Raw genomic sequence first — 25,413 nt, 5'->3', positions numbered from 1 at the left:
ACAATAGGGCCTTCGCACTCTCGGTGCTCGGGCCCTAATTAAAGCTGCAAGCAGCGTTATGAGGGCCCTCGCACCCCCGGCGCGTCGAGCCACGCCCAACACCTAAAACCAGCACCTCCGATCTGATGTCACATTGATGGAATTCATGCATTTAACCACCAGCTAACATTTCAACTCATTCATTCATGATTAGTTAGTCGTTCCACTAGGTGGCGCTCTAACCATTATGTACAAATGGCATAACAAACACTTCCAAGCTCGAGTCTCATCACACCTGAGACGTTTGGGAGAGATTGGACATTGTGTTTTTGAGTGACAGCAGATTACTGCTTTTTGGCGAGTGATTGAAACTCCACGTGCCGCCATGACAACCCCGTTTCCCTGAACGTAAAAAGCTTCGCAATTTAACATCACAAAGGTCTTTAGATTCCACACACTGGAGATTGGTTCAATCTGATGAAATCCCTTGGAGGAGTTCGTCAAAGAACGGTGCCTGGAAAGAGGGGAAAATGTTGCCAAAATTGCACATTCATTTTAAAATGGCTGACTTCCTGTTGGATTTGGGATATTGCTCCAAGAGACTTTTTTGTACATCTTGATATCTCCTATAAGCTTACCAGGTTTCAGACTCATACATAAAACACAGAGCAGGGGCTGTGGTTTTGAAATTTTGTAGGGGGCGCTGTGGAGCCATTTCGCGCTATTCAATGAAAATGATCACATGACAACAAAGCCTTCATCCATTTGGAGGGGTGTGCTAAATTTAAAGCCTCTATATACTTTCCAAGCCCCTCAAAAGCCACTTCATCTTTCATGGTGGACGGCGTTGCCACCAGGGTGCGCCGTTCAGTTTAAAGTCACAATTTTTGCACTGAAGCATCACGAGGGACTGATGGTGATATTCACCGCTTTTGAGGTGGTCACGATGAACCTGTGAGAATCAGTACAACAAAATTAAAGCCATGACATTTCCTGTTGCCACTAGGTGGCGCTGTCCGTATTTCCGACAATGGGAACATCAATCTGTTCAGGGCGGGTCTGACATCATGCCTGTAAAGTCTGGTATTGAACAGACTGGATTTCATTGAGTTATACTAATTTGTTTCTTCATGGCGTGACATCAAAGTTCGCCATGCTGCTGGGGTCACACCCTTTTGCGAAAACTCACAGTTTTCACTGTAACCCAAGACCAACTCCTTAAGGCTTTCCTTGAGAAATTTGAGGCTGCAGATGTCACCCATCACAATACTGTACCCCAAAGTGTAAAACATGACATTTCCTGTTCCCACTAGGTGGCGCTGTCCTTGACGTCAAATATGGCAGTTGAAATATGTTCAGGGGTGGAGCCTTATCATATGTGTTCACTTTGGTCAAGGTCAGAAAATGTATGACAAAATGAGAGGCAATAAGATTTTCATGGCGAGTCATCGAAATTCGCCATGGCGCCACGGCCTCATAGTATTGTGAAAACTCAAAAGCTCCGCAATTTAACATGGCACAAGGGTGTAGTTGACACTGTCCAAATTTGAAGGTTATGGAATGAAACCCCAAGGAGGAGTTCGCAAAAGTTCGAGGCATGGAAATGGCAAAATTAGAGCCAAAATGTCACCTTCTCTTCCAAATGGCGGACTTCCTGTTGGGTTTGCGTCAATGGGCCCACAGACTTTTTTGTTCGTCTTGGCATGATACACATGTGTGCCAAATTTCATACATGTAGCTCAAACGATGTGGTCGTAGGGCTGCATTTAACAAGGCATAGGTGGCGCTGTAGAGCCATTTCCCAGTGCTCATATGTAAAACCATTAAAATACAAAATTTTTCACCAGACCTGGCATGTGTGCAAAATTTCATGAGTTTTTGAGCATGTTTAGGCCCTCAAAAAGGCCCTTGTTTGGGGTGAATAATAATAATAATAATAATAATAAGAAACGGAGCAGATACAATAGGGCCTTCGCACTCTCAGTGCTCGGGCCCTAATAAGAAACGGAGCAGATACAATAGGGCCTTCGCACTCTCGGTGCTCGGGCCCTAATTAAAGCTGCAAGCAGCGTTATGAGGGCCCTCGCACCCCCGGCGCGTCGAGCCACGCCCAACACCTAAAACCAGCACCTCCGATCTGATGTCACATTGATGGAATTCATGCATTTAACCACCAGCTAACATTTCAACTCATTCATTCATGATTAGTTAGTCGTTCCACTAGGTGGCGCTCTAACCATTATGTACAAATGGCATAACAAACACTTCCAAGCTCGAGTCTCATCACACCTGAGACGTTTGGGAGAGATTGGACATTGTGTTTTTGAGTGACAGCAGATTACTGCTTTTTGGCGAGTGATTCAAACTCTAAGTGCCGCCATAACCACCCCGTTTCCCTGGACGTAAAAAGCTTCGCAATTTAACAACACAAAGGTCTTTGGATTCCACACACTGAAGAATGCTTCAATATGATGAAATCCCTTGGAGGAGTTCGTCAAAGTATGAGGCCTGAAAAGAGGGGAAAATGTTGCCAAAATTGCACATTAATTTTAAAATGGCTGACTTCCTGTTGGATTTGGGATATTGCTCCAAGAGACTTTTTTGTACATCTTGATATCTTACACAAGCTTACCAAGTGTCAGACTCATAGATGAAACACAGAGCAGGGGCTGATGTTTTGAAATATTGTAGGGGGCGCTGTGGAGCCATTTTGCGCTATTCAAGGAAAATGGTTACATAACAACAATGCCTTCATCCATTTGGAGGTGTGTGCCAAATTTCAAGCCTCTATAAACTTTCCAAGCCCCTCAAAAGCCACTTCATCTTTCATGATGAACCGCGTTGCCACCAGGGTGCGCCGTTCATTTTAAAGTCACAATTTTTGCACTGAAGCATCACGAGGGACTGATGGTGATATTCACCGCTTTTGAGGTGGCCACGATGAACCTGTGAAAATCAGTACAACAAAGTTAAAGCCATGACATTTCCTGTTGCCACTAGGTGGCGCTGTCCATATTTCCGACAATGGGCACATCAATCTGTTCAGGGCGGGTCTGACATCATGCCTGTAAAGTCTGGTACTGATCAGACTGGATTTCATTGAGTTATACTAATTTGTTTCTTCATGGCGTGACATCAAAGTTCGCCATGCTGCTGGGGTCACACCCTTTCGTGAAAAGTCACAGTCTTCACTGTAACCCAAGACCAACTCCTTAAGGCTTTCCTGGAGAAATTTGAGGCTGCAGATGTCACCCATCACAATACTGTACCCCAAAGTGTAAAACATGACATTTCCTGTTCCCACTAGGTGGCGCTGTACCTGGTGTCAAATATGGCAGTTGAAATATGTTCAGGGGTGGAGCCTTATCATATGTGTTCACTTTGGTCAAGGTCAGAAAATGTATGACAAAATGAGAGGCAATAAGATTTTCATGGCGAGTCATCGAAATTCGCCATGGCGCCACGGCGTCACCGTATTGTGAAAACTCAAAAGCTCCGCAATTTAACATGGCACAAGGGTGTAGTTGACACTGTCCAAATTTGAAGGTTATGAAATGAAACCCCAAGGAGGAGTTCGCAAAAGTTCGAGGCATGGAAATGGCAAAATTTGAGCCAAAATGTCACCTTCTCTTCCAAATGGCGGACTTCCTGTTGGGTTTGCGTCAATGGGCCCACAGACTTTTTTGTTCGTCTTGGCATGATACATATGTGTGCCAAATTTCATACATGTAGCTCAAACGATGTGGTCGTAGGGCTGCATTTAACAAGGCATAGGTGGCGCTCTAGAGCCATTTCCCAGTGCTCATATGTAAAACCATTAAAATACAAAATTTTTCACCAGACCTGGCATGTGTGCAAAATTTCATGAGTTTTTGAGCATGTTTAGGCCCTCAAAAAGGCCCTTGTTTCGCCTGAATAATAATAATAATAATAATAATAATAATAATAAGAAACGGAGCAGATACAATAGGGCCTTCGCACTCTCAGTGCTCGGGCCCTAATAATAATAATAATAATAATAATAATAATAATAAACAGAGCAATTACAATAGGGCCTTCGCACTGTCAGTGCTCGGGCCCTAATAATAATAATAATAATAATAATAATAATAATAAACAGAGCAATTACAATAGGGCCTTCGCACTGTCAGTGCTCGGGCCCTAATAATAAGAAACGGAGCAGATACAATAGGGCCTTCGCACTCTCAGTGCTCGGGCCCTAATTAAAGCTGCAAGCAGCGTTATGAGGGCCCTCGCACCCTGGCGTGTCGAGCCACGCCCAACACCTAAAACCAGCACGTCCAATGTCATGTCACATTGATGGAATTCATGCATTTAACCACCAGCTAACATTTCATCTCATTGAACCATGATTATAGTCGTCCCACTAGGTGGCGCTCTAACTATTACTGACAAATGGCATAACAAACATTTCCGAGCTCGAGTCTCATCACACCTGCGACGTTTGGGAGAGATTGGATATTGTGTTTTTGAGTGACAGCAGATTACTGCTTTTTGGCGAGTGATTGAAACTCTAAGTGCCGCCATGACCACCCCGTTTCCCTGAACGTAAAAAGCTTCGCAAGTTAACATCACAAAGGTCTTTAGATTCCACAAACTTCAGATCGGTCCAATCTGATGAAATCCCTTGGAGGAGTTCGTCAAAGTATGAAGCCTGAAAAGAGGGGAAAATGTCGCCAAAATTACACATGAATTTTAAAATGGCTGACTTCCTGTTGGATTTGGGATATTGCTCCAAGAGACTTTTTTGTACATCTTAATATCTTCCATGAGCTTACCAAGTTTCAGACTCATAGATAAAACACAGAGCAGGGGCTGATATTTTGAAACTTTGTAGGGGGCGCTGTGGAGCAATTTCGCGCTATTCAATGAAAATGATCACATGACAACAAAGCCTTCATCCATTTGGGGGTGTGTGCCAAATTTCAAGCCTCTATAAACTTTCCAAGCCCCTCAAAAGCCACTTCATCTTTCATGTTGAACCGTGTTGCCACCAGGGTGCGCCGTTCAGTGTAAAGTCACAATTTTTGCACTGAAGCATCACGAGGGACTGATGGTGATATTCACCGCTTTTGAGGTGGCCACGATGAACCTGTGAAAATCAGTACAACAAAATTAAAGCCATGACATTTCCTGTGGCCACTAGGTGGCGCTGTCCGTATTTCCGACAATGGGCACGTCAATCTGTTCAGGGCGGGTCTGACATCATGCCTGTAAAGTCTGGTACTGATCAGACTGGATTTCATTGAGTTATACTAATTTGTTTCTTCATGGCGTGACATCAAAGTTCGCCATGCTGCTGGGGTCACACCCTTTTGCGAAAAGTCACAGTTTTCACTGTAACCCAAGACCAACTCCTTAAGGCTTTCCTGGAGAAATTTGAGGCTGCAGGTGTCACCCATCACTATACTGTACCCCAAAGTGTAAAACATGACATTTCCTGTTCCCACTAGGTGGCGCTGTCCCTGGTGTCAAATATGGCAGTTGAAATATGTTCAGGGGTGGAGCCTTATCATATGTGTTCACTTTGGTCAAGGTCAGAAAATGTATGACAAAATGAGAGGCAATAAGATTTTCATGGCGAGTCATCGAAATTCGCCATGGCGCCACGGCCTCATAGTATTGTGAAAACTCAAAAGCTCCGCAATTTAACATGGCACAAGGGTGTAGTTGACACTGTCCAAATTTGAAGGTTATGAAATGAAACCCCAAGGAGGAGTTCGCAAAAGTACAAGGCATGGAAACGGTAAAATCAGAGCCAAAATGTCACCTTCACTCCAAAATGGCGGACTTCCTGTTGGGTTTAGGACATTGCCATAATAGACTTTCCAAGCCCCTCAAAAGCCACTTCATCTTTCATGGTGGACTGCGCTGCCACCAGGGTGCGCCATTCAGTTTAAAGTCACAATTTTTGCATTAAACCATCATGAAGGACTGATGGTGATATTCACCGCTTTTGAGGTGGCCACGATGAACCTGTGAAAATCAGTACAACAAAATTAAAGCCATGACATTTCCTGTTGCCACTAGGTGGCGCTGTACGTATTGCTGACAATGGGCACATCAATCTGGTCAGGGCGGGTCTGACATCATGCCTGTAAAGTCTGGTACTAATCAGACTGGATTTCATGGAGTTATACTAATTTGTTTCTTCATGGCAAGATATCAAAGTTCGCCATGCTGCTGAGGTCACACCCTTTCGTGAAAAGTCACAGTTTTCACTGTACCCCAAGACACTGACCAAATATGAAGGTTATGAAATCAAACCCCAAGGAGGAGTTCGCAAAAGTTCGAGGCATGGAAATGGCAAAATTAGAGCCAAAATGTCACATTCTCTTCCAAATGGCGGACTTCCTGTTGGGTTTGCGTCAATGGGCCCACAGACTTTTTTGTTCGTCTTGGCATGATACATATGTGTGCCAAATTTCATACATGTAGCTCAAACGATGTGGTCGTAGGGCTGCATTTAAGAAGGCATAGGTGGCGCTCTAGAGCCATTTCCCAGTGCTCATATGTAAAACCATTAAAATACAAAATTTTTCACCAGACCTGGCATGTGTGCAAAATTTCATGAGTTTTTGAGCATGTTTAGGCCCTCAAAATGGCCCTTGTTTTGCCTGAATAATAATAATAAGAAACAGAGCAGATACAATAGGGCCTTCGCACAGTCAGTGCTCGGGCCCTAATAATAAACAGAGCAATTACAATAGGGCCTTCGCACTATCAGTGCTCGGGCCCTAATAATAAGAAACAGAGCAGATACAATAGGGCCTTCGCACAGTCAGTGCTCGGGCCCTAATAAGAAACAGAGCAGATACAATAGGGCCTTCGCACAGTCAGTGCTCGGGCCCTAATAAACAGAGCAATTACAATAGGGCCTTCGCACTGTCAGTGCTCGGGCCCTAATAAACGGAGCAATTACAATAGGGCCTTCGCACTATCAGTGCTCGGGCCCTAATAATAAGAAACAGAGCAGATACAATAGGGCCTTCGCACTCTCGGTGCTCGGGCCCTAATAATAATAATAAGAAACGGAGCAGATACAATAGGGCCTTCGCACTCTCGGTGCTCGGGCCCTAATAATCATCCCACAGATGTAATATTATCTACAGCTACTCTTAGTACCATTGATGTTAAGTTAGACTCTTTTTCTCCAATTGATCTTTCTGAGTTAACTTCAATAATTACTTCCTCCAAACCATCAACTTGTCTTTTAGACCCCATTCCTACAAAACTGCTCAAAGAAGTCCTGCCATTAATTAATTCTTCGATCTTAAATATGATCAACCTATCTCTAATAATCAGCTATGTACCGCAGGCCTTCAAGCTAGCTGTAGTAAACCTTTACTCAAAAAGCATCTCTAGACCCAGCAGTCTTAGCTAATTATAGGCCAATCTCCAATCTTCCTTTCATATCAAACATCCTTGAAAGAGTAGTTGTCAAACAGCTAACAGATCATCTGCAGAGGAATGGTTTATTTGAAGAGTTTCAGTCAGGTTTCAGAGCTCATCACAGCACAGAAACAGCTTTAGTGAAGGTTACAAATGATCTTCTTATGGCCTCTGACAGTGGACTCATCTCTGTGCTTGTCCTGCTAGACCTCAGTGCAGCGTTCGATACTATCGACCATAATATCCTATTAGAGCGATTAGAACATGCTGTACATTACATTATACATGCTCCCCTTAGGCAGCATCATCAGAAGACATAGCATACATTTACACTGCTATGCAGATGACACCCAGCTCTATCTGTCCATGAAAAAAGATAACACACCCCAATGAGTTAAACTGCAGGAAGCAAACTGAGGTTATTGTACTCGGCCCTGAAATTGTTAGAAATATGATATCTAACCAGACTCTTACTCTGGATGGCATTACCTTGGCCTCCAGTAACGCTGTGAGGAACCTTGGAGTCATTTTTGACCAGGACATGTCCTTCAATGCACATATTAAACAAATATGTAAGACTGTTTTCTTCCATTTGTGCAACATCTCTAAAATTAGGAAAATATCCTGTCTCAGAGTGACGCTGAAAAACTAGTTCATGCATTTATTACTTCCAGGCTGGACGACTGTAATTCATTATTATCAGGATGTCCAAAAATTCCCTGAAAAGCCTTCAGCTAATCCAAAATGCTGCAGCAAGAGTCCTGACAGGGACTAGAAAGAGAGAGCAGATTTCTCCTTTTTTGGCTTCCTGTTAAATCCAGAATTTAAAATCCTGCTCCTCACATACAAGGTCTTAAATAATCAGGCCCCATCTTATCTTAATGACCTTGTAGTACCATATCACCCCATTAGAGCACTTTGCTCTCGCTCTGCAGGCCTACTTGTTGTTCCTAGAGTATTTAAAAGTAGAATGGGAGGCAGAGCCTTCAGTTTTCAGGCCCCTCTTCTGTGGAACCAGCAGAATGGAGTAGTATCTATATAAGAAGCTAAACTTGATACATAATCCTAAACAGGTGACTTTGTTAGGAGGCTGACTTATCATTGTAACTCCTATTAATATTTGTACTTTCTTTTTCTGTTGCCTTTTATATCAGAATCTGCTACTGCTACAGCACGTGAAAAAAAAGACAAAAATATACCAGTATTGCTTTGTTGTAGCTAATGTAAATAACATTTTTCTTTCTTTCCATTCATAAAACCAAACCTGATTGAAATGAAATGATGACTAATACAAAGAAGCAAAATTCACACAGTTGCTCCTTTGGTTGCCTGTTTTTCAAGATTTAAATACTGACAAATGACAGTTTCCACTCTTCCTTCTCTATGACCCAGGTTTGAGCTGAACTGATAATGATCTTTCCAGCTTTTACCAATAGGTCCTGCCAGACAACAAGCTGCAGTGTGGCTTGCTGCATAATTTATAAAGGCAGATGTAGAAGGTGGGTTATTAGCTCCCCATGCTACACTGCTTCTCTGATTTACAGTTTAAGGAAGCAAGGAAAAACAAATAGAACATATAAACAAATCAAACTACTGAAAAGTTTGTGTCTTACAGGGTGAATATGTATTCAAAAGGAGTAGGTGTAGAGGGGGAAGGGAGAGAAAAAGCACACAGCGGTCAATTAGTGCATGTTGGTGTGATTGTTAATGATGCCACACAATCAGGTTTCTGAGTGGGAAAGGCGTGCTACTTCTCATTATAGGAGATGGATCTCCCAAGTTTGCAGCGGTTATTAGGTATTAGGCAACAAATAGGTGGCTATCATGCAGGACATGGGGCCAAGATAGTGCTGTGTAAATGAGAGCCTTTCTTGTCCATAATGAGCCTAACTCACTGTTTCTCCTTTTCTCGTGGTCTTCTTCTGAGCTACCCCACCCCACAGGGACTCTGTGGTTTATGATAATGGAGCTCTGAGGGTAATATACATTTTAATGCTCCATAATGGGAGGAGATAGAGAATGGCAGAGGAGGAGAAAGAGGAAGAAAAAAACGAAAAGAAAAACAGTGGGTGGATTAGAAAAGGCCTTCACTATGGCTGTCTCAGCTTTAAATTAATGAGGAGGCTCAGCACACTACGATAAATTTAGCTTTTCATGTGTAATTATGCTATGACTGTGGAGGTTCACTGAGGATGAATCACACAATTATTATGCTTCTCACCCATCGCTTGTGCTTCCCCGCCCCCCCCATTCTTTTCTTCTCCTGCCATCTATTTGTTTATTCATAAGCCAATGTCTTTTCTTAATAGTTTTTTCTTATGAGAGGAAATAAGACCAAAAGCCCTGTCTGTCTGAGAGGAAGCAGACAAAGTGAGAAGGAAAACAGTATGCGAGCAAATCTAGCGGAAGAGAAATAAGAAAAAGACAAAAAGACAGACAGAGATAGTTGCTGCTTACATTGTTATGTTAACCAGTGAAATTAGTGAGACTAGTGAATAAAACAAGTTAGATGAATAAATAAAATACCTTATTATACTTTTGTCACTGTGGCAGCAACCTTCAGTTTTTTCTTTAGTTTGGTTTCACAGTTATGTCACAATGACACTGGCAAAATTTAATTTCTTTTGTGTAAATGACGCATACAACTGCATTGATGCTATAGAAGGCCAGGCACTTCAAAAACAAGACACCACTCATCCAGCTGGACCCAACTAGTGCCCTGCTGCTCTTTTCATGCAATCCTACGTGACAGCACAGAGCTATCCAAACTAGAAATAGACAGGGAGGTTTTTGCAGTTCACCTTGACAGCAGCTTGTGATTATGTTTTAGTAAATTAAATGAGTTCTTAGTGTAACACTGGAACTATGTTTGGTCTCCTCCCGAACTGGACCAGGAGTCCAGTTAGCCGCATTAAATTGCTGGCTGTCTGAAAACCTGGTCTTGTTGGTAGAGATGGCATCTATTGCACTTTGGATGGAGCAGCTCTCATTTCTAGAAATCTGGACAAATTTATTAAACCACCCAAAACCTGACTATACAGAGTTGCGATCAGGATGCAGAGTTGCACTCTTAAACACCTCTCTGCAGCTTCTGCATTCACATATCCATTGTCCCAGCATGGACTGTCCATTTTTACCCAAATAACAAGCTGTGGGTGACTAAGGAAATCAAATCCCTCCTCGGTGACAAGAAGAGGGGCTTCAGAGTGGGCAATAGAGAGGTGGTGAGAATGGTTGAGGTGTTACTGAAGGGCAAGATCAAAGAGGCTTACAGTAGAAAGCTGGAGTGGAAACCGCATGAGAGAGGTGTGGAGTGGCATGAAGACATGTGAAAGTCCTCAAACCCCTCCCCACCTGTTACTTTCATTCATGACCAGGTCCAGAGCTAAATGAGGAGACTCCACTCAGGCAAGTCTCCTGGACCAAACTACACGAGTCCCTATCTCCTCAAGACCTGTGCCCTCCAGCTTTATGAAGTTTTTCTTAAACTGTTCAACTTTTCTTTGGCTCTCGGAGGCGGCGGACGCACTTTTTCTCCTCTCCCTTATCTTCCCTGCTAGTTCTGATGTGCTTGTCTAGTCTCATGCTTTTTTTGTATTACTTTCCCTGGAACACTCTCTCACAGTCTGTGTCTAAAACCTAAAAGAGAATTATGGATTTGATCAACTGGTCTCTGAATGCTATTGACACCCTTTAACAAGAAGTCTGGGCTCGGGAGAACCGAAGTGCCCTGGGGGGACTTTCCCTGTCGGATACACGATGGACGGTGGCAGAGGATCGTGTCCCTGGCGGGACTGTCGATCGAGGATGCTGAAGATATCTACCTATTCGGAACCATGATAACAGGGTTCTTGCTGATTGGAGCTGGCTTGGCCCTGGCTTATCGGAGAATTAAGGAAGCGGAACCGGCTGTTCAAACCCCCCCAAGGCTGCCCGCTGGGATTGGAACGACAGGTGCGACTTCTCAGAAAGGGCTCACTGAAGGCAGCATGGTTAAGAGCTTGGAGGCGCTTATGACTGCAGTCAATGCTCAGAATAACACCTTTGAGCATATGTAGCTAAGGGCAGCTAAGGACTCCAACAATGCTAGTGGTAGCGGCGCTAACGGCTGCAGACAGGAAGATACTGCCAGCACCGGAAACGTGCTCGTCATCTCCGAGCATGAAGTAAGGTGAGCCTTCAAAAGAGTGAACGCCAGGAAAGCAGCAGGACCAGATGGCATCCCAGGTCGTATCCTCAGAGACTGCGCATACCAGCTAGCTCCTGTGTTCACTGAGATATTCAACATCTCTTTATCTCAGTCGGTGATCCCCACATGCTTCAAAGAGTCCATCATTGTTCCTGTCCTGAAGAAACCCCACCCTGCTTCTCTCAATGACTATCGCCCTGTAGCCCTCACCTCAGTAGTGATGAAGTGCTTTGAACGCCTGGTCAGAGACTTCATCATTTCTTCACTACCAGACACACTGGACCCACTACAGTTCGCTTACCGTCCAAATCGTTCCACAGACGATGCCATCTCTCATCTCCTCCACACATCACTCACTCACTTGGACACTAGAAGGGGGAATTATGTTAAAATGCTCTTCATAGACTACAGCTCTGCATTTAACACCATAATTCCCTCCACACTCACCACCAAGCTGGAGCATCTGGGACTCAGCTCATCTATGTGTCAGTGGATCTCCAACTTCCTAACTGGCAGACCACAGGCAGTAAGGATGGGCGGACATGTCTCAGCCTCCACCACTCTCAGCACTGGAGCCCCCCAGGGGTGTGTTCTGAGCCCCCTGGAGTACTCTTTGTACACATATGACTGTGTGGCCACTACCAGCTCCACCACCATCATCAAGTTTGCTGACGACACCGTCGTGGTGGGCCTGATCTCTGATAACAACGAGACGGCCTACCTGAAGGAGATTAGGAATCTGGAGAACTGGTGCCAGAGGAACAACCTCCTTCTAAACGTCAGTAAGACAAAGGAGCTGATAGTGGACTTCAGCACTAAGCAGGAGAGGAACTACCAGACCCCCGTCATCAACGAGTGCCCAGTGGAGAGAGTGGACAGCTTCAAATACCTCGGAGTTCACATCACGCAGGACCTGTCATGGTCCTGTCACATCAACACCGTGGTGAAAAAGGCCCGTCAGCGTCTCTACCACCTCAGACGCTTGGGAGACTTCCAACTGCCCTCCAAGGTGCTCAGGAACTTTTACTCGTGCACCATAGAGAGCATCCTGACGGGAAACATCTTAACCTGGTTCGGGAACAGCACCATGCAGGACAGTCAAGCTCTACAGAGAGTTGTGCGGTCAGCTGAGCGCACCATCCGCTCCGAGCTCCCTGACCTGCACTCAATCTACAGCAGGCGGTGCTGGACCAAGGCCAGGAAGATCGTGAAGGACCTCAGCCATCCCAACAACAGACTGTTCTCTCTGTTGAGGTCAGGAAAGCGATTCCGCTCCCTGAAGACCAACACAGAGAGACTGAGGAGGAGCTTCTTCCCGCAGGCGATACGGTCTCTCAATCACACCACCACACAGTACTGACCCACACATATGGTTCTTACACACACACTGGACTTTCTGGACATTGTTTTCACTTAATCACTTTAAGCATATTTGCACTGCACAAGACATAATGTGGATTGCACAACACTGGTCACTATATTCTTCATTTCCAGTTAATACTGTACAGCTGCTGTTATTGTGTATATATTTATTTATATTTCTTCATACATTCTTATATAGTTCTATATTGTGTATTTTGTTGTACAGTTATTTTATTTTCAACTTTAATTTATATATTTTATCTTATTCTTTCCCAGTTAAATTTACCCTTCATTCTAATTTGTGTTGTACAGTTATTTCATTTTTAACCTTAATTTATATTTTATTCCTTCCAAGTTAAATTTACCCTTTTTAATTTTTCATATTTATTTCCTATCTTATTCATAGCCTTTTCCTTTTTTGTTTTCTTTAGGCAAGGCAAGGCAAGTTTATTTGTATAGCACAATTCAACAACAAGGTGGTTCAAAGTGCTTTACAGAGACATTAGAAGCAAAAACAAATAAAAAGCATGATTTAAAATTGATTAACACAAGCAAACAAACTAACTAACTAAATAACAAACAAACAAACAAAACAGTATGTAAAAAAAAATCAAAACAGATAAAATCAGAACAGTAGATAAAACTAGAAAGCGAAAATTTCTGAAGAAATTTTAAGTGTGCCTATGCTACTGCCAATGAGTGTAGTTTGCCTTTAATGTCGTGCAATTAGTGCAGGTTGCCATTTATAATACTAGGGGGAGCAATATGCAACATGAGCATAGTTTGCTATTTATACCACAAGAGGGAGGGAAATTGAATACAGCTGATTTTCAAGTTAAAGAAAAGTAAGCTGTATTGTGATCTCTGCTATATGCAGTGCAGCATACATAGATGAGAGAAAGATGCTCCAGTTACACCATTACAAAAGAAGTTAATAGATATAAAAGAAATTATGTTTAAGTCTGAGGTGTTCAAGAGAAGTTACAATTTAGATTTTACAGTTTTGAGTCGTTTAAAGTGAACAGTTTAACAGATTGTAAACCAAAGTAAGTTTTCTTAGTAGAAAAAAAAAGTCCATTAAGCGGTGTTCAATTTGTATTTCAAAGGTATTTTAATGTGAAAAGGGAAAATTATGCAAATTATGAAATTTCCCCTTGTGGGACTAATAAAGGTATCTTATCGTATTCAAACTATATTTTGTACAAATACCATTTACAATAATGTATTCCATTTAAACATGATATTTAGATTGTGGTAAACAGCAAAGCAATATAAAAAGGAAAAAGGAAACCATTCCAGTAACTTTATATTATGAACCGAAGAGTAAGGCAAAAGTATAAATGAAAAGCATACAAGCATTAATGTATATAGATAAACCCAACAATCATATGACCCCCTATGAGCAAGCACTTTGGCGACAGTGGGAAGGAAAAACTCCCTTTTGACAGGAAGAAACCTCCGGCAGAACCAGGCTCAGGGAGGGGCAGCCATCTGCCGCGACCGGTTGGGGTGAGATGTAATCAAATCAAAAACTGTCCACAGAGCTACAGGGGGCACACTGGGATCGCAACAGCAGCCATAGAGGGAGACAGATTAGGATGTTCTTTCCAGTACTGAAGTGGGTCGCTTTTCTTATGTGTGCGTTTTTCTCTGAGAGGTAGGTCTCCACTTTAGTTTCTTCTCATGAGGCATTCACGGATACTTCTGGATAAGGGTCATTTGGAAGCAAGAGGTTGGCTGACTTTGCAAAAACAGCTAGAAAACAGATAAAAGCAAAACACAATTTAAAACAAAACAAGAGACATCACAAAGTGCAGGTCTTCAGTTAGCGAACTGGCAAGTCATGATGTTCTAATAAATAATTGCAAAAACAAATGTAACTTTAGAACTAAATAACCCAAAACTAAATTAAAAAGGAAGTAAAAAAGAGAAATTTGTTTAATACTGGTGTCTTTTGATTAAGTAAGTTGCCATGTGAGGTAAAACCACATGTGGCTGTAATTTGGTGGCCTGTATATAGTTCCAATCAAAGCGTATAGTTGGCTTAAATGGGTTTAATACTGGTGTCTTTTGATCACTTGACTGTATATAAACCTGTTGAACAAAAGATGCATTTTAATTTCACTATACCTGCCCATCCTTGTAGCTGGTTTCTAGAAGAGTGGCACAGTTTCAACATCAGTGTAGGGCTTCTCCACTGCCTTCACTGGACAGAACACATCTGAGGAGTTATGAATGAATGGATGACTTAATGAATGGATGAGATTATAGTTTGTTTCAAACACTATCAATATCAAATGTTACAATATAAAGAAAGAAACAAAAATACAATTACCTGTTATGGCAGGGATCCCATCAGGTGCAGTTGCAGTTTTTCTGTTCACGTTTCTGGTCAGCTCTTCAATGTGCTCAGTCGCAAAGACATGAAGATCACGTTTTGGTTGCAGTAGGCTTCGCACCACATAGAGGCTGGTGTTCTGTTGTGTCTGCGTATAAGAGAACATGATTGACTTTATTTTTCAACAAATTCGGTTCAGAGTGTATAGGAATTAATAAAATAGAAGTACATTAAAGAATGTTACAAGAGGACTCACCTGTACTTCTTGTTGTAGATGCTGATATCCATATTTAGGTCCATCTGTATGACTTCTAGCCGAGAGTAGGCCAATAGGGAGTGACACTTGGCAAGTCCATATCCCTCATACCCTTGCAGTCATTTTGTGTTAGTGAATAACACAATAAATGGGGTTATGATAACTGTGATATGTATTCAGAACACCTGATTGGAGGCAGGCGTATGGCTGTGATATGTAAATGTGATCAATCAATGTGTGTTTTTCGGTAGTTGCAGCAGTAATCAGTTGTGCATATCCTCTTGACTGCAACAGTTCTTGGATGGGTTTTTTTCCTCTGCTCATAAGGTCCTCATTGAAGTCTCCACAAACAATAATTGGTTGGTGATTCATCATTTCCAACGAGTCCAAAAGACATTGCATTTGTGGTAAAAACCTCACATGGCTGTAATTTGGTGGCCTGTATACAGTTGCTATCAAAGCTGTAACTGGCGATTCAACCTTGACAACAACAAATTCAAGGTCAGTCACATTTTGCAGGTATTTTCGGGACTCTGCTGTAAGAATTGTGTTGTAGTAAATTGCAACTCCACCGCCATTTACCTTTGCCATGTCTGTATGATTTGTGTAAGAGACGTGTCTGTTGCGTGTGGCCATGTTGTATTGTTCCAGCTGGAAGCGGGGAGAAACCGATGATCCAGACAAGTGTGTTTCTGTTATACATAAAACATCAGCAAGGCTGAGTTCATGGTGGCATCTCATGTCCTCCATGTGAGTTGGGAGACCTTGTGCATTATGATGGATAATTGTCAACGTGGGGACTGTGGGATCTACTGATTTTAAGAATTGCAACAGTGGTCTTGCATTCTCAAATGATGCATGTCTCATATTTTTGAGTGCATCTGTGATGGCAGGATCAGCATAGATTTTCTTTTCATCAAAGTCTGTGATGTACAGTCCTTTAAGTGAGGTTGTGCGGCTGAGTGCAACATAGGCCATTCCAGGTTCAAAAACACGCTTCAAGCATACTACTGCTGATTCCATTGTCATGCCTTGTACTTTGTGAGCTGTACATGCAAAGGCCAACTTCATTGGAAATTGCCTGCGAACCACTCCTTTTTTACTTGTGCATTCTTCACATTTCTCAATATACACAAGATTGTCTGAGGATCCTTGTATTTTTCTGCGAAATTTTTGCCCAGAATTTTCATTGTCCAGCGTGAGTCCAATGAGATTCACAGTTTTTGGTCCATCCTGTGTGGCTGTCACAATGTTCGTGATTGTTCCAAATGTCCCATTAACAAGCCCATCTTCAACATCCAAATTTCTGATAATCATAACACGCACTCCAGGTGCAGCTTGTATGTTATCAGGTAAATCTCCTTTGTTGCCTTTCATCATTTCTGCCAGGAGGACCATCTCACCCGTTCGTGGGTCTTTTCTGTAGTCTTCTGCCTGAATATTTATGATATCAGAATGAAGAGCAGTTACAGTTGCTGAATTGTGTTTGTCGACCTCTTTGTTTGTATCATAAATGTGTAATACATTAGATGGACAGTCTTTTATGTCATGGATAGCCTGTGTGAGCAAGGCTTTGTCATCGGCTTCAAGAGAATCTGTTTTTTGCTTCACTCTTATCCTGTTCAGAACTTCAGCAAAAGAATGATCATCTTTCTGTCGCATGATTTCTGTCAGGTTGACCATGTGGAAATAGTCTTTCCAGAGATCAAGGACATTGTCCTCGTACACACAGAGTGGTTTGGCTTTTCCAAGGGGTGGCAGCTGGTAAAAGTCTCCTACTGCAAGGATAGACATCCCACCAAAAGGTTTCTTGTTTCCTTTGATCTGCTGAAGTCTCCAGTGGATGTAGGCAAAAAGGTCTTTAGAAACCATAGATATCTCATCAATGATCAGAATCTCTGCATTTGAAAGTGAAGCTCTCACTTCATCCAGTGCATTCCCCAGTCCCTGATAAGGCGGTTTTAAAGATCTTGGCAGCTTTAGCAGAGAGTGCAGTGTTTTCCCAGATATGTTAAAAGCTGCAGTGCCAGTAAATGCAGTCAGCAGTACTGCAGGGTAGGACATGTCTGCTTGGTCTCGGAATCTGGGGAGTTGGTGCAAAATCTTTGTTGCCTCCTCATATATGCACTTGATAACATGTGATTTTCCACAGCCAGCTCCTCCAGAGACAAAATAAAAGAACTGCTCAGGACAGTGACCCCACACAAGTTTGAAACACCACTCACGCACTGCGTAGAATATGGATGCTTGGGTTTCATTCAGACTTTGGTACATTTTTCTGACAAAGTCTGGGCTCAGCTTTGGTGCTATGATTGCTGGCATGGTTCCACTGCTGCTACCACTGACTTGGTAGTCAGGAACAATGTCCATTTCATTTTCGTCAGTGTCATGTCTGGATTGTCGTTAGGCCACACACTCTAAACGATCTACTTCAACCTCAGGTGCAAAGGTGTTCCATGCATTGATAAGTGGGCCTTGTTGTTCAATCTGTTCCAGTGCCCTTTCCATTGTTTTGCCATGGCCTTCATAACGCTTTTTGTTAAAGGTAACAATTGGCCGTACTGCAAAACCATGTTTTCGTCCACTTTTGTAGAACTGCTCGGATGTGGGGTATTCTGTGTTTTTAAGGTCATCATTTGATCGATGTGGATAATAAAGTTTTAGTAGTCTGCTATAAAACTTTTCTGGTTGTTTCTTTTCTGAGAACCGAGGATATCTGATTATTGCAGGTTTCCCTCTTGTTCTTTTTTGAATATAACCCATGTTATTCAAAAGAGGGATGGCATTTTTGGACTCTGTTTGACGGCCGTAGAGAATCCTGTACTCTGAAGCAAATTCACCCAAACACATTCTTTCAAAGTCAGGTGTTCTGGGTCTGTTTGCATATTTTTCTGGCAATCCGGACATCCACACATTTTCATCATCTGGTGCCATGCTCTGCAACCTGCTCATCGGGAGACTCATTTTCAGGGCATCATCATCAGTCTGTATGAAGACCACACTGCGTGAACACTTTTTTAGTGGCAGGCTGCATGTCCTTGCCACGGATTCTTGGGCACTGACTTCTCTGTGTTTAGCATATGCCTGCATTATCTGTTTCATTTCATCTCTTTCATTGACATTGGACTTTTTTACTTCCTGGATGACGCCATTAAGAAATTGTGTCATCTCAAATTCAGGTTTAGAGACATAAGACATCATGTACATCAGGCAGCTGTAGTCATCAATGACATATTGGATGTCCATGTTGGCATTCCAGGCCCTCAGCAGATCTGCATTGTATGCATTCACCCAGCAGTCATTAGGTTCACGTTGTAAGAGGATGACATGACCATTGCTTAAATTGAAGACACAATCCAAGTATTGTTCATAAGTTAATTTGCATTTGTGAAGCAGCTCAGACAAGTCTTCAAACGAGGAATTTGGGTCGCAGAGCAAATCTCTCAATGGCTGGAGTTTTTCTTTGGCCTCTTTCATTTTTTTTGCGAGAGCCATTCGTCTGTTCTTTTGCTTTTCATTTGTGCCTTTCTCCTTACTTGTGCTATGCTGCTTATCATTGTGATCATCATCATCATCATCTGGGCTTGGGAAAGTAATCATTGTTTGGTCTACGGGTAGTTTGGGGAATCCAAACCTACATGACACATTACCTTTTTTACAGGATCTGGAGTGATTTCTGCTGTGGACTTGAACCTCAGACACAATTTTGTGAAGTTCAGGATCGGCGTTTTGGTCAGGCATCTTACATGTTATGTACTTGTCAATAAATTTGTACACGTGGTCTTCAAGGTCGCTTCCAAATTCAGGTGCATCTTTGACCCAAACCAGTAAATGGATATGAGGGCTACCTCTGGCCTGAAACTCCACTCGATAAAAGTAATCTTCTACTTCACCGATGGGCTGTGCTGGGGACAGGATCAGTGTTGTCATTAGTGCATCGACTCTTTTTTCAAACAATCGCATCACAGTGACAGGGTTGCTTCGGAGAATTTCACACTTTGTGTTCCAGTCAAGTTGTGAAAAATCCACCTGTTCACCTTGTTGAGTTTTTATGACCTCAACAACCTCAGGCCATCTCATTTCAGCAGCTGAAAATGTCAGGAAAAAAGTTGGCTTTCCTAACTGTCTGACCATAGCATGTAGGTCTTTCAGTGCCTTCTCCCAATAGGCTGGAGTACCTCTCAGAGGTTTCATGAAGCGTGTTGCGTCTTTGTTATTTATCAGTTTCTCCACTTCGTCTTTATTTTGAAGCATTCTGTTAGAAATTTTACGCCCATCCTTGGTGATTGCCTTTCCTTTGCGCAATTGGATGGACATGCTGTTTGTAGCCATGTGTGTTTCTGTTACAAACTGTGCAAAGAATAGGTAGCTTTGGTCAGTTGCAAACCGTGTGTCTGCAGAGAACAGCCGTGTATTAAAATACATGCTTGGGGAAAGTTTAACTTGTCTGGCTTCATCTAATGTGTTCTGTCCAGTTGGGAACTGCACAGGAAAGGCCATGGCTTCAAGTTTAGGAACAGAGAAGAAGCCAACAGGTCTATTTCCTTGCGCGGGTGCAATGCTAAATATTCCTTCACCATATGATAAAATGTCCTGTGCTATATCTGGTGGTTGCATACAGGTGTCTAGAACAAGACCAGGTCGAAGTTCTTCCTTTTCTTTCTCCATATCTTGTAAGGGCTCTTCATTTGACTGTTCAGGCTCCATTAGTTGGTTTACATCATGACATGGCTCAAGCAGTCCAGCTGTTGCATCCTCAGTGGTTCTTCTTTCTGGTACAATTTGCTGGTCGAAGTTTCTAGGCAGTGCATCTTGAATATCTGCATCAGCAGTGTCATGTTCCGTCTCGATTATCTGATTACTTGTGGGATCAGCAAAAGTAGCTTCATCATCAATAGATACATCTTTGTATTCTGAATGCATCTCTTTTAGCTTTGATAATCCCGCTAACACGTTCTTCATGTTTACAGTGTAGAAGTGTTGGTAACCTTTGAATCTGATGTGTCTCTTCAGTTGTACCTGCAGGAGCTGGGCTTCACTGTTAGGTCTGGGAAGACAGTTTACTGTGGTTTCCACATCCGATGGTACACAAACAACAGCCCCATGTACGGCTCTTTGCTGTCCTTTTGGTAATGCAATTATTTTTGCAAACGGGAGAATTTTAGCAGTCAGTTGTCGTTCTAGTACATTTAATCGACTCAGTTCAATTGGAATGGTTGCTAGTGCTAAATTGTTTGCTACTGCGACGGATGGCATCTTGCCTCTTTGTAGGTGGTTGTCACAGTTGTAGCAAATCCACTCTTCCATTCTTTGTTTTGGGAAAGTACAATTAGCTGAGCATTCCCCGTCACAAACATGGACAAATTTTCCTGTCAAGCAAGTGGCAACAATGTTACTATTAGTAACATACTTTGATCTTTTGCAGTGTTTAACTTGATTAGGAAACAGAGTTCTGTGGCACACTGTACAGACATGGGTGGGTCCTAACTGAATGGCTTCACGGAAAGCTAATGTGGCTGCTTGCATCACACTGTTCACTACAAGCTGGGGCTGTGCTTCAGACTGTGGACCCTGCTGGAACTGTGTTACTAGTCGTCTGTATTTCTTCTTTATTCTCTGTGCACACAACTTTTTATAAATGGCAAAAGATGCAGTGGTAGCCATTTTGTGTCTCTGGTACTGGGCACAGCGCTGTATATGGTGCAGTCTGAATTGTGAGTCATTGTGATACCTGGCATAAAGTGATTTTTTCTGTTTGTGCCTGTAGTTTGGATCAGATGCATATTTTGTTCTTATGTATGCACTCTTCCTTTCTCTGACATGATCCTCTCTGTATTTCTGGCCCATGTATTTTTTCATTCTGCTTCGAAAGTCAGTATCCGTGTTGTACCTTTGGACCAGATATTGCTTCTGTCTGGTTCGAAAGTCAGTATCCGTGTTGTACCTTTGGACCAGATATTGCTTCTGTCTGGTTCGAAAGTCAGTATCCGTGTTGTACCTTTGGACCAGATATTGCTTCTGTCTGGTTTGAAAGTCAGTATCCGTGTTGTACCTTTGGACCAGATATTGCTTCTGTCTGGTTTGAAAGTCAGTATCCGTGTTGTACCTTTGGACCAGATATTGCTTCTGTCTGGTTTGAAAGTCAGTATCCGTGTTGTACCTTTGGACCAGATATTGCTTCTGTCTGGTTTTAAAGCTGGTATCCGTGTTGTACTTGTGAACCACATATTTTTTCTGTCTGATTTGAAAGTCGGGATCCGTAGTATATCTTCTGATAATGTAGTCTCTCATTTTTTGTTGAAAATGACGATCACTTTGGTATCTCTTCACCTTGCAGGCTTTTACTTTTTCTTGAATATGAGGATTTGCGTAATATTTTTTGGCTGATAACAGTCTTTGTTTACGGTAATGACAGTTTTCAGCATATTGAGTTTTCATAGCCTGTAATCTTTTCATTCGAAATTCACGACAGGAGGCATATCGTTCTCTGTTGTGTCTTTTTTTGTTTGTCTTCTTTGCCACTTCTTCAGTTGAAGATTTGTCTTTAGCTTTTACATACTCCCTCTGACTTGTTTGAGCTTGATGAATAGCTTTCCGACGTCGTCGTTTATTTAATTTGCTCACATTTCTTGCTGTTCGGGGGGTTTTAGCCATTTTGTCATCTGGTGAGTTTAAAGTATTGTCTAACATCGTCATGTGGGTTTTGGCTGATTCTGGTTCAGGCATTTGCGCAGTGGGATTCGTGATTTGTGGTTCATCATTTTGTGTTGACGATGTAGCTGTAGCACCTGGTGTTGCCTGAGTTGACTGTCCAGGGGGTTCCGTGTGAGTGCTGACTGTTTTGAAAGAAACAGGCACAAACTCATATCGTGCATACTTGCCTTGATTTTGAAAAAGGTTATGCAGGTGGGTGATCAGGTCATTCACATGAGTGAAAGTGAGCATGACTGCTGTTCCATTTGGCTGACGTAAACCCGCTGCACTTCTTGAATGTGAATCAAATAATCCATACCTCCCAGATTTGTCACGGAAAACCGCAAAGCACTCAGGTGAGACCATGAGCAAAGCAAAGTTCACATCTGTTGACAGACATACAAGGCGACTAGCAAGAGGCAACCACCACTCTGTTCTTTGAGGACTGTTCTCTGCTGCTGCCACATATCCATAACTTACGTCATCCATTTTCACACTGTAGACATTTATGTCAGTATGAAGTTCTTTGGGCAGGTCCTCCATGGTCAGATGATCGTGTGTATAACGCTTCTCCTGCAGAAGACAAAGAAATCGCCCAGACAGGCATAAAAAAATCACTTTCAAAGCTAAATTTCAAACAGAGGGAGAGATATGGACTTACCTTGTCAAAGCTTACGCTGTCTTACCGAACACTTCAGAAAATCACGTTCAAAGATCAATTTCAAACCGGAGGCGAAGAGACGCGTGGAAGTCACTTCTAAGGTCAAATTCAAACCCGGAGGAGGGGCAGAGAGACGCGCGCCGTTGATAGTGTCGTCATTGCGTTAATCCAAATAAGGGTAGACAGGCCGTACTACTCCCGACATACCACTAGAGTGAGCCAACACACCACAAATGAAGTTTCAACAGGATAAGTTTTATTTTTACTTCCCATTCATTTCAATGGGAAAAAACTTGCATTAAAATATTCATATTTAAAAAACTATAGAAGTAATAAACACCAAAAGTCATAGCACACCATTCCTGATCCAGCCGCACAAAATTATTTAACATATATGAAGCTTGTGTCAAAACTGTGGGATGAGTTACGTGCGAAAATTTCAGGCTGAAAAAGGAAAATAATAATAACTAGAATAATAACTAGAAAAATTTGCATTTCCTGCGAAAATGCAGTGTGGATGCTTAAAGCTGAAGCTGTATGCAAAAAGTAGCTGAAAAAGCTGAAAAGTTGCAGAAATTGTAAAAACTTTGCAGAAGCAAAAGAAATTTGCTAAAATGGAATAACTTAGCAGAACTGCAATATCTTAGAGGAAACATAATACTTGGCAGAAATACAATAGCATAGCAGAATTTAGCAGAAATATTGTAACTTACCAGAAACATGATAACTTCTCAAAAATACAAGAATTTAGGAGAAATAGTATAAGATAACAGAAAGAATATATTTAGCCAAAAATACTTAAACATTACAGAAACACTATGATTTAGAAAAATAGTACAACAGAGCAGAAATATTGTGATTTACCAGAGACACTGTGATGAACTATGAATATTGTAATTTTAAATTAAGACTATGTTTTAGCACAAATATTATAATTTGGCAGAAATACTATAATTTAGCAGAAATACTATATTAAGCACAAATCCCATAAAAAGCAGAAATACTGTACTATGATTTAGTAGAAAAACTATAATTAATCAGAAATACTACATTTAGCAGAAATACTATATTAAGCACAAATCCTATGAAAAGCAGAAATAGTATGATTAAGCATAAATACTACATTTAGCAGAAATACTATATTAAGCACAAATCTTATAAAAAGCAGAAATACTATATTAAGCACAAATCCTATAAAAGCAGAAATAGTATATTAAGCACAAATCTTATAAAATAGCAGAAATAGTATGATTTAGCACAATAGTAATAAGTTAAACAGAAAAATTGGAAAAGCAAAATGGACAGCTGAAAAAATGCTGAACATGCTGAGGTTCCCTCAAATATACTAGTTAAATGACAAAAATCTGCAAAAAAATTTATGACAGCCACACAATTACAAATATGCACACATGAGGAAACACACATGCACAGAGAGACACACACACAAGATCCAATTCAGTCAAACAGTCTAAATATATTGAATTTGAATCTTACAATGAGATCATCCCATTAAAAGGCTTTCTCTCTCTCTCTCTCTCTCTCTCTCTCTCTGTCACACACACACACACACACACACACAAACACACACACACAAACACACACAGACAGACACAGAGGGAGAGAGCTGCCGAATTTAAATCCACCAATCCGAGTGGCTGTTTACGTTTTCCCGCCAAAAAAGGTGCATCTTTTTACACACGCAGCACAGAGAGGCATAGGATTATTGCAGTCTATTTCTCATAGTGACGACTCCCCTCAAACAAATGACCATAATTTCCTAACCGTAGGGGCTAGAGCGGTCATTCTTACACCGTTTTGTTCAGAAGAGATGGGGGAATCTTCAAGTGTTGACAATTTATCATTAAAATATGAATTTTTAGAGATATATGACATGGATGACTTATTGACTTAGAAACCACGAATTCCCCAATATGCAAATTTGAATGGCTGAGGCCACATATATGATTGGCTGGCTGGGAAGCCGTGTAGGCCCTGATTTGTGGATTTGAATTCCTCAGCCCTGATATGATTGGCTGGCTTAGAAGCCATGAAGGCCCCAATATGCAAATTTGAATGCCTCAGGACACATATATGATTGGCTGGGAAGCCGTGCAGGCCCTGATTTGAAAATTCTAATGTCTCAGTCCTCACAGAGGATTGGCTGCCTGGGGACCTGGCAGAAATATATAGAAATACTATGATTAAGCATAAATACTACATTTAGTAGAAATACTATGTTTTAGCACAAATACTATAAAAAGCAGAAATACTATATTAAGCACAAATCCTATAAAAAGCAGAAATACTATATTAGGCACAAATCCTATAAAAAGCAGAAATACTATATTAGGCACAAATAGTATAAAAAGCAGAAATACTATAATTTAGCAGAAATACTATGTTAGGCACAAATCCTATAAAAAGAATAAATACTATAATTTAGCAGAAATACTATATTAGGCACAAATCTTATGAAAAGCAGAAATAGTATGATTTAGCAGAAATACTGTATTTAGCACAAG

At 41.7% G+C, this 25,413-nt stretch overlaps 1 protein-coding gene across 2 annotated transcripts in view; it reads right to left on the bottom strand.

Moving 5' to 3' along the window:
* LOC309713869 (G2/M phase-specific E3 ubiquitin-protein ligase-like) overlaps positions 1-24,877 on the bottom strand; it is a 234,809-nt gene extending 209,932 nt beyond the window's left edge. For both annotated transcript variants that reach the window (XM_082545777.1, XM_082545776.1), the window contains exon 1: positions 24,783-24,877. The gene's annotated coding sequence lies outside the window, so the exon portion shown is untranslated. The remainder of the gene's footprint in view (positions 1-24,782) is intronic.
* Between the last annotated feature and the right edge of the window lie 536 nt (positions 24,878-25,413).

The sequence above is a fragment of the Aulonocara stuartgranti genome (genome assembly GCF_965226115.1).
Source record: "Aulonocara stuartgranti genome assembly, chromosome: 9".
Classification (NCBI taxonomy): Eukaryota; Metazoa; Chordata; class Actinopteri; order Cichliformes; family Cichlidae; genus Aulonocara; species Aulonocara stuartgranti.
Note: the sequence above shows the minus strand (reverse complement) of the source record. Positions and strands in the feature narration are given on the sequence as shown.